The sequence below is a fragment of the Sorghum bicolor genome, chromosome 6 (assembly GCF_000003195.3).
Source record: "Sorghum bicolor cultivar BTx623 chromosome 6, Sorghum_bicolor_NCBIv3, whole genome shotgun sequence".
Lineage (NCBI taxonomy): Eukaryota > Viridiplantae > Streptophyta > Magnoliopsida > Poales > Poaceae > Sorghum > Sorghum bicolor.
Window position 1 is genome coordinate 9631629 of NC_012875.2, and position 10850 is coordinate 9642478.

Here is a 10850-nt window from a genome sequence, read left to right on the forward strand (position 1 = left end):
GAGCTTGAGAATTCCCCGTGTAAGGCCTTGCAGTCGTAGTTGTAGTATATTGGGGACTCTGATTCATCGGCAAATTTGGGGTTGCCGATGTCATAGGAACCTTGCCCCTCAAATCAGCCGTCTGAGACGTGCCAGGTGTCTTCAATGCCAGTTCTGGGGGCATACCATAACCCCACCAGTTAGGAGGAGGAACCGATCCAGACATTGCCGATGCCAATAGATCTGTAGCAAGCTTGATCTGCCCATCTGAAGTCGATGGATTGGTCATCATCGGCGTAGATTGCGTGTTAGTGACTCCTAACGTGCTTGGAGGGACAGTAGTTTCTGTGCCCGTAGCGGCTGTAGCAGCCGATGGAGCTGTAACCACCGGTGATCCCGGCTGATGATAGACAGGGCCCACGTAATTTGGTGGCAATTGTCCTTCTTTGAAAGTTCTAGCCACGGCGTTGAAAACCGTATTGGACAGCACACCAGCTTGATTGATCAAGGCACGGTTAATAGCACTATCAACCATGTCTTGGAGTTTACCAGGATTGGCGTCGAAAGTAACCTGCTGAGGTGCTGGCAGTGCCTCCTTCTGGATCACCTCGCCACTCCTGTTGATACTAAAAGACTTCAAACATTGCTGCTTGTAGTCCTCCATGGCTTTTGCAATGGCTTGCTTCTGCTCATCCCTAAGATTGGCTTCCGTCACGGGGATGACATTCTCCAAGTCGAACTTGGTATTCGCCATGCTAATCTTGATCTTGATTTGGTCCCACTAGGCGTGCCAAAAGATGTGCTGATGCAAAAACGGATCTGCAAACACAAAGGGCTAATACCCGATTCAAACGTTAAGGCGTGCCAGCCGATTTGACCTTACTATCGGCAAAGGTGATAACTTGAATACTTTGGTCCTGACAACAGCGATGCGCCTGGATGTCACGGCCAAGAGGTATTCACACAGAACTTGAGAATACGCCGAGCTTAAGTCGACGAACTCCTAAGAACTCGTAGTAAAAGGAAAATATGACGAAGTCGTCGAAAAAGTAGATGCTGAAATATGAGTAAAAACTTGTGTTTGATTGATTGATCGATTATTCCTTACAAGGCCCTAGGGTCTACATTTATACCCTGCTCAAAGAGCTACAATCAGACACGACTAGGATTCGAATTCCAAATTAAACAGAGCTCGTATACAAAACGAATCTTGATAACTAAGTAAAATACAAAATTATCTTCTCGTAACCGATCAGGACACCACCACGGGTCAATCGGCAACTCCTGCAGAGCCATCGGCAACCTCCTTGCTATCGCCATCGGCAAACATTGATACTAGTCATCGGTTAGGAATGCCCTATCACTTCCGGACTTAGCCATATCCAACCGCCCCTTCATCGGCAACTTTCTTCATCGGCAACGCTTCCACAGTCTAGTTACCGTTGCTCCGCCTGCCGATCTTGTACTCTACCGGTTTCTGTGCACGCGTCCAAAAAATGGTGTCAACAAGTAGACATATCCATATCTACTAAAATCATTAGTAAAAGTTATGAAGCGTTGGAATCCGCCTCTAGCTGTCATGCACATTGGTCCATATACATCAGTATGTACAAGTTCCAACAAGTCATATGCTCTCTCAAGAAAGCCTGTGAAAGGCGCCTTGGTCATCTTTCTCATTAAGCAAGACTCACATGTCTCATATGATTCAAAATTAAACAAAGTTAAAAGCCCATCATCATGGAGCCTCTTCATGCGATTCTCACTTATATGACCCAAATGACAATGCCACATATAAGTAGGACTTAACTCATTAAACCGAGGCCTTTTAGCACTAACATTACAGATAGGTGCATCATCAAGATTTAAAATTAGCCCATTCACAATGGATGCATAAGCCACAAATATGTCATTCTTAGAGATCACACAACCATTGTCTTTACTCGCAAATGAATAACCATCCTTCATCAAACTTGAAGGTTGTTGACACTTCTTAACGTAATTACTATCCTTAGCAATGGCATCAAAATTTTTTACATCACTTAAGCCAGGTTGTCATCCCTAGCATGATGTAGAAATGCTGGTATTAAATCTATATGTTTATCTAGGAAATAAATAAATAAAGGATCCGCAAGCACACAGATAATACCGATGTAGCATTTTAACCTGGAGTAATCCACGTATTGTTATTTATATATTTACCACTGGGAAGGGACTTACAATGGATAATGAGCAATGAGCACTAAATGTAATCATGGATATCTTAAACATGTCTTTATCTATCTCTCATGCAGGGTAAGTGTCACATAAGATAAATATATGAATATAAATAATAAGTGATAGATAAATAAGAATTCATAGCCATATGATAAATATAATAATCATCTCAATTAGATTACTCTAAGTCAACAACACTAGTGTTTACGGTAGATAAGTACTCTTTTTAACCGTCAACATAGCATGAGAAAGGACTAAAATCAGAATACCATCTAGCTATAGGGGTTATTACTAACAGAATTCCACAAGTTTTGGTAATTGTCTATTTCTATAGGGTGTCAGCTGAAAACAATCAAAGATGGTCCACATGTCAGGTTTACATAGAGAGAAGGTCATGAACTTCAACTCAGGAGTAATCTAGAAGGTTCATGGAGGCTCCAGATCAAACGAGAGGCAAAACGGGCATAGTTGGCAGGCGACCGCCCGTAGGTCCTCGGCGCCACCCCACTAATGCAGCGAATCAGCTTCAACCTTGCGGATCATGCCTCCACCGCCTTTGAGGAGTAATCTTCAGCGTACATTTAAGTCGGTTTGATCCTAGGGGGCTATAAATACAACCCTGACCCCCCCAAGAGGCACCTTCATTCGCTACATCTAGATCAGAAACTAGGGTTTCATCAAGTAGAGAAGTAGAGGTCCCTCTAGATCTTCTAGTTCTAGTTCTAGTTCTAGTTCTTCTACTTCTTGTTCTAGTTCATCTAGTTGTAAACTAGAAGAGGGAGAGAGAAGAGGATAGAGCCAAGGAGGAGCCGGACCTGTCGGATCTTCCTCAACATCGTATAATTGCAGCAACCAGTTCGTCTTTGGTTAATGTAACACCCTAGTGTTATGGTTGCATTAATCATGTGCATAGCATGAGCATCATCATCTACTCAAAGCATATCATGATCATCATCTATCTTGAGCCATGTCATTCTATGCAAATATGTGATTTAAATTGCTAAGTAGGCTTCCTATGCTTATGTTTGAGTGAACCATGCTTGTGTTTGTGCTCTACACCTTGGTAATTAGTTTATCTATGCTTAACTTAACCTTGGGAACAATGTTCATGTTGATCACTTCTCCAAAATAATCACCTAAGTCATACTTATGTAAATAGGCCCTAAAAACCTCTTTTGCTTAGGATTTTAAAAAGTGTTTCCTAAAATGTTTGCATGTCAAAACTTTCTACAGAAAAGTTGTAGAAAATTTTATAAGGAACAAAAGTTGTTTTATGGCTATCTCATGAAAATGATCACAAATAGCTCAAAACTGACCCACAAGGCAAATTTGGGGCTGTTTCCAACACTTAGAAAATTTTCTAAGTCCTGGAACGAAACCAGTTTGCTTGATCGATTTTGAAAACTTCATACCTCTCAATCCAGGCCAATCTGGCTTTTGCTCTAGTTGACAATGTTGTAGAACTCGATTGGAACTCCAACTTTGTCAACTACACCATCTCCTAACTCGCTCTGGTTTGGAAGTTATTCGTCGTTGAAGTCGCTCTATCAGACCATCGCCGTTTTCTCTGAATCGAAGTCGAGCTCGCCGTCGTGGATGGCCAGAGCGCCACCTGTCCGCCAGATGGCGCCTGTACGCCGGCGATGGCCCCGCTCGTCAGCTCCCCGCGCGCGCATGACGTCCACGGCGACGCCCCGGACGCAGTGGACGCGTCCACTCTCTCCTTCCACTCACTCTCTCGCCAGAAACGCGGCCGCAGTAAGCTCACCGTCGCGAGCTCACTCCGGCGAGCTCGTGCACGTTCCCTGCTGCGCCATTGCCCACCAAACTCCACCCACAGCTCCGCCGTGAGCCTCTCTTCATTTCCCACCCTCTAACTCGCCGCGAAATCCACCGGTGAGCCGCCATTTCCTTCTTCCCCCAAATCGGGTCGCCGTGACCATCTTTTCCGGCGAACTCAATGCCGAGCCCTGTGAAGCCTCTCGTCTTCTCTGGTTAGGTCCTAGAGGTTACTTAGGTTCCTAGCTTGCGTTTGTGCCACTTGGTGGACGCTCTACCGAACTCTCCGTCGCCGGACACGATGCGCAGCGCCGCCGTGTTTCCGCCAGAGATGGGCGCTCTCGTGGCCAGCGTGTTCCACGAGGTTTCAAGCCAAGCCGCGTACCTAGGAAGCTTCACCGTAGTTCGCTGGTGCTATAGAAGGTCTTAGGTCACGCTCTACCGGCCTGAGGACTCCGGCGTAACGCCGAGCACCTCCGCCGAGCCGCCATGGTCGACGGCGAGCCCCTTTCGGTGGCTCCGCCGTGGGGAAAAGGGGGTCAATCGAGTCGCTAGAGTCTGGGGATCACGTTGGTGCCCTTGGTTTGGCCGGAGACCTTGCCGTCGCGGAGAAATCGCCGGCGAGAGTCGCCTTGGCCATGAGGGAGAACAACCTGACAGACGGGGTCCACTGTCAGTGTCACCTCCTTCCCTCCTTTTCTTTTATTCAAAATCTGGATTTTTGGCTTTCTTGTAAAAATCATATCTCTAGTTCTGGTGATCCAAAAATTGTGAAACCAATTTTGTGATGTTCCTTGAGATGGCTAGTTTTTAATAAAAATATAAAATGAACCATGTTTTCTGGGAAAATAATTATTAAGGATTTAATCTTGTTATTCATGGATAAATTCATATCTCTTGTTATACTATTTAGTTTGCCATGAACATTTTATGGTAGTCTCTGTATGGTACTAGAGTGCTTTGATAAATATTTCAAGATTTTTGGAGTACTGCAGCTTTGATATGTAATTTATGATTGAAATGTGGCCTTCTTCCTTGATTAAATTATATAAAATAATTGGTGCTTATGCTGGTGCTCTACTTTGGTAGTAAACCTGTTTATGGTATTCCTAATATATAAATAATCTGAAATCTGTTGTTTGACACAATATAAGTCATGATTCCCAATTTATGAAATAAATACCTTGTTACATGTTAAATGCATATCTTTAATTTGGTATGTGCAATTGCTCTGAAATTTTTATAGTGATCCTTTGATGCTATACTTGTGCTCCTGTAATTTTTGTAGATTTTTCTGAGCACTTTGATTAAGCATCTTATAATTATGCTCTTTGCTAGAATTAATTAATAAATGCCTTGTTAAGTATATGTATGAGGGTCATCATCTGATGTTCTGGTAACCTTGTGATATGCTTGTGCTCATAAGCCATGTGGTTGGCATGGTTTATGTTTTGGTTAGGTCATCAAATAATTAATTAAATGGGTAAAGGCTGTTCTGGACAGCAAGGGAGTAATTTAACTTTTGCTTAATGATAATTTGGTTTTCTGGGCAACTTGTCTAAATCAAAGTTGTTGTAAACTTATTGAACTAGCTGTGGTTTAAATTTGGAGTCTTTTTGTCCAGTAGTTCAAAAGTTATGCCTGTTCCAAGTTGGGTTCCAGAAATAGGTGCTGTCGGTTTTTCTGGAACAGAACCTGGAACTTTGTTAAAATGACTGGTTTAATGTATGAATCTTGCTGTGATGTTTAAAGATGATTTGTAGACAATTTCATAAGCTTTCCAGAATGTCCTCACTTAGATTTGTTGGATCTTTATGGTAATAGTTATAATCTGTTTTCTGAGCTACTCCCGTTCTATGTTGCTTGCTGTATAGGCTATCATGTTAGGCTTGGGCTAAGTTAACTCATTAACTTGTGTGAACTTGTTATAACTTTTGCTCTGTAAATGAGTGTCCAGTGAGTCGCTTATGTATCAAGCATTCATTCTTTTGTATGCACATCTTCTTATTCCTCGAGCATGCAATAGGTGCATCGGACGCGACAGCCTCCTACGAGCTGCAAGTGAACCCCGAAGGCCAGGAAGGCGGTCAGGAGGTGGAGGTCCAGCCGGTCGGACTCGAGGAGCCCGAAGAAGAAGTTGAGTGCCCAAATCACGAGCCAGCCTCGTTCGTAAAAGGCAAGCCCCGGAGCATTCTAAGCCTCTCTTTACTTTTGAAAGTTTATTTAATATGTTATATCTATTGCTGCATTAAGTATAGGAGTTGTGATGAAACCTTTGCTGCATTTTACTCCATCCTTGTTCAGATAACTCACCACACCCTGGTTGTAGAGTTAGGATCGAGTAGCAGCTTAGCCATGCTTAAACGGTAGAAGTCGGGTGATTTCCTGTCACCTGCGCGATATAGGGTTCTGTCGGATCACGATGGTCTATAGGCGCTATCGTGGCTGGAACCTGTTTAATTTGAATTAAGCCAGGCGGAGTTTTGCAAGTTTGTAGTAACTCCGTCTGTGGCAGCTAAGGACCGATCGTTGTACGTCCTCTTGTCATGTTGAACGCATGCCTAACACTTAGTTGGCCGGATAACTCGTTCCGACTGTGAAGCCGAGTACTATGACTCAGGCCGGAAGACCGGCAAGTATAAAGTGCGCACTACCGGAGGAAGTGCGTTGTGCGGGGGACCATTGGCGTAAGCCCAAAGGCAGGTGAGTTAAAATTCCTGACCTCCCTGGCAGAGTGGTAGCCCTAGGAGTGCGGCGCTGATCGGAGCCGCGATTCCTGAGTCGTACCAAAGGTGACCCGTTGGCTCTCCGACGGGGGATGCTTGGGTGAGTGCTAGGAATAACCCTCCAGCTGGATAGGAATTCGATTCGAATCGCCGTCTCTCCCAGTCAGTGAGAACTTGACAGAGCAGCGGCAAACGTAGCATTCACTAATGAACTTGGTTCATGATAATGATGATAGCAAGAAGAACTTATGATGAACTTGATATGGTTATTATTGCTTGTAATAATCAAGTGATGTGTGGTAGTACAGGTGCTAATCTAGTGGTAGGCTGATGATAAATAAATATGATGCTCTTACATTGGGTTAGTCTTAATAAAGGCTTTTGGCAAAATGATGAGTCAACTAGCTCCACTTAATATTTAGCCTTGCATGATCCTTGGTGTCTTTTATGTTTCTCTAGATGGGTAAGTCTAGCTGAGTACATTCTCGTACTCAGGGTTTATTCCCACCTGTTACAGATGACATCTTCTATGACGGTTTCTGCAAGACCTGTCTCCATCCCGCTGGGGATGAGGACTAACCGTTGGGCACGGTTCTCTAACAAACTCATACCTGTTGCTTTTGGAAGGATGGTGTAGACTCTGGCAATAACAAAAACTTGTGAACTGAACTTTGGACAAGTGTGTGTAATTATTTTGCTTCCGCTACTTCGAACAAGTGTTGTAATAACTTAATACTCCGATGTGGTGCCGCTTCGACGGCAATGAATGACTATGTAACATTCGCTGTGTTGTGCTGAATTATTACGATCTTGGTATGTTGTAAGTTGGTTTGAAGTCCTTCGTGATTTCAGTTGACTACCGGGATTATATGGGCTCAAGTTTGGAAACTTGATTGCTTGTCGATCGTTTCTACACTTGAACTCTTATAATTTGGTCGGTTCTGTGACAGCTAATCTCTAAGTACTTCAATTTTATAATTCCTAAGTTCTTATTTAATCTTCATATTTACCTTTAAGTTATTTATTGGATTCCCGCTTGCATCAAGTGCTCTAGTTCTTTGATACGCTAGAGTAGTAATTAATAGGTTAAGCGTGGTGCTTAGTCTTGCAATTACCTAGAATTGCACCAATCTAGTGTATTGTTGTGGTAGCCCCAAGATCATGATAGTCCTGACGGTCGACGTATTCCATCATGTTAGGATTGGTGTTGTAGGACCTTAGTTAGAGTTTCCTAACCCCCATCTCATCCCTTTCTGTGGTTAGTGTTCTGATGTCCAAAAATAAGTAACTTTAGAGTAAATCTTAATTCCTAGATCAACCTATAGAACTCTTAGGAAAATTCCTCTCTAACCTACAAAATTATATATAGTTATCCCTGGGCATTCTAAAACTCAGCTAGTACACTTTACGTCCCGTGTGGAAAATCAATACCTTGGACTACTCCCAGGTGAAAGCTACATCGGTATCCGTGTGCTTGTGGATTTTTCTGTGTACGTTTAAAATACCCAACATGCTTTCTAGCGCCATTGCCAGGGACTAGGCTTTTTGTCTAACTTTGGTGATTGCATTAGGAAGTGTCAACAAGCTTTCTGGTGCCATTGCCGGGGAACGATAGCTTTGCTAGTTCTGAGCTAAGTTCGTCCATTTATCCTTTTTCTTTTTTACCACCTTTTTAATCACCACCATCATACCACATGGATTTCACTCCAATCTATAAATTCTCCACACCAAAGGGCGAGTTCTTAGAGCCACCACAATTTTCAAAGCCAATCATAGCTTCTAGCTATGAACATCGTCCTAGCTTTATCACCATGGTTGAGGACCAATCCTTCTCTAGGCTAGAAAATAAAGATCCTCATAACCATCTTAGGGAGTTTGAGCAATTGTGTTCTTGCCTGACTATTGCTGGCATGACACAAGAGACCCTCAAATGGAAGTTGTTTCCATTCTCCCTTTCGGGTAGAGCGAAACAGTGGTATGCTCATTCTGCAAGAGGTGCTAATGGAAATCGGGATGAACTTCGAGATAAATTTTGTCATACTTTCTTAGAGAAATTCTTAACTTTGAAAAAAAAGAGAAGGAGACACTAGGAGAAGCTTGGGCTAGATTCATGAGCCTTACTAATTCTGGTCCAACCCATTCCTTGCCTGAAAACATCTTTTAGAACACTTTTATCTAGGACTTAACAAGGAAGTTGCTCTACATCTCGACACTACTTCAGGAGGTTCATTCTCGCACAAAACCATAAATGAGGGGCAAGCCATTCTTGAGAAAATCCTTGAAAAGACCCCTTACACTAGCATTTTTGATGAGTTTCCCAAAGATGGAAAAGAAGTCAAGCCTAGCCCTCAACCACAACAAGAGGAACCCACAACCGAATTGGATATTTCAATAGACTCTTCTAATAATTTGGTTGTTGAAAAACCTCCCACTGAGGGAATGAAAACTCAACCAGAGGATGATGAAACATCTCCTTTAGAGTTTGCCTTTGAATTCAAGGAAGATATTTTTGAAGATATGGAAATTCCTTGAATTATCTTATCCAAGGTAGACCTCAAGAAAAGACCACTCGTTTTGAACCACATGAAGAATTAATGGCCATAGAACATATTCAAAGCCTTTCGACAATCATGAGTTACGAATGGTTAAGAGAAGCAGAGTTATCTCTCGAGGTAGCTTGGATCACTTTTCCATCCACCATTGTTCTGTGCCAAGTTAGAGGGTCCGCTAGAAGAGTCCACTACAATCTTTTTGTCGGGATAAATATTATTTCAAAAGGGTTAGCTAGAACTCTTTATCCCAACATATCCTTAACTCCATCTCAAAAGCTTTTGCAAGGACCATCAAGATTTATTCTTGAAAGCCATGGGATATTAAGGGTTGTTCCTATTAGAATCAAGAACTTTGTGATATGCCTAGATTTTCACATTTTTGAGATCCCAGAGATTCCTCTCTTGATTGGTTGACCAATCATGAGACTTCTATAAGAACAACCACAACACAGTCAACTAGATTTCAAGGTTGGGAATTCCACTATTCTTGTCCCTCTTGCCCGATCCATTAACACAATAGTGGAACCCGAACCTAAACCAAACCCTATTGAGGAGGTCTTAATGGTGCCTCAAGAAGAAATGGTCCAACCATTCTTCGATGAAGAACACTTCATTCAAGAAGAGGAAGAGTTGGACGAGCCCATTGAGCTAGACATAAATGAACAACCTCCACCTCCTTCAATTGAGTTGAAACCTCTTCCACCTGGACTTAGATATGTCTTTCTTCACAACAACCATAACACTCCTATCATCATCAGTGACAAGCTCTCTGAATATGAAACACAACTTATAACTGTTTTAGAAAGACATACATCGGCCATAGGCTACTCACTCCATGACCTCAAGGGGATCAGTGCTACTATCTGCACATATCGTATTCCTACAGATCCTAATATCTCACCATCAAGAGAACATCAACGTAGGCTTAACAGTGCTATGTGGGAGGTTGTTAAGAAAGAGGTCCTTAAACTTTTACATGCTGGGATTATTTATCTCGTTCCACATAGTGAGTGGGTTAGCCCTGTCCAAGTTGTGCCAAAGAAAGGAGGAATGACTGTTGTTGAGAATGAGAAGAATAAACTCATTCCTCAATGCATCGTCATTGGGTGGCGGATGTGCATAGATTATTGAAAACTTAACAAGGCTACAAAGAAAGATCGCTTCCCGTTACGCTTCATCGATGAGATGTTGGAACGGCTTGCACAACACTCTTTCTTTTGTTTTCTTGATGGGTATTCCGGATATCATCAAACTCTGACCCACCCTAATGACCAAAGTAAGACTACTTTCACATGTCCATATGGAACTTATGTATACCGACGAATGTCATTCGGATTATGTAATGCTTCAGCTTCTTTTCAATGGTGCATGATGTCTATCTTCTCTGACATGATCAAAAAAATCATGGAGGTGTTCATGGATGACTTTATGGTCTATGGCACAACCTTTGATGATTGTCTGGAGAATCTAGACAAAGTCTTACAGAGATGCAAAGAAAAGTACTTAGTCCTGAACTAGGAAAAATGCCATTTTATGGTTCAGGAAGAAATAGTGCTAGGACAGAAGGTGTCCGAACGTGGGATAGAAGTGGATAGAGCAA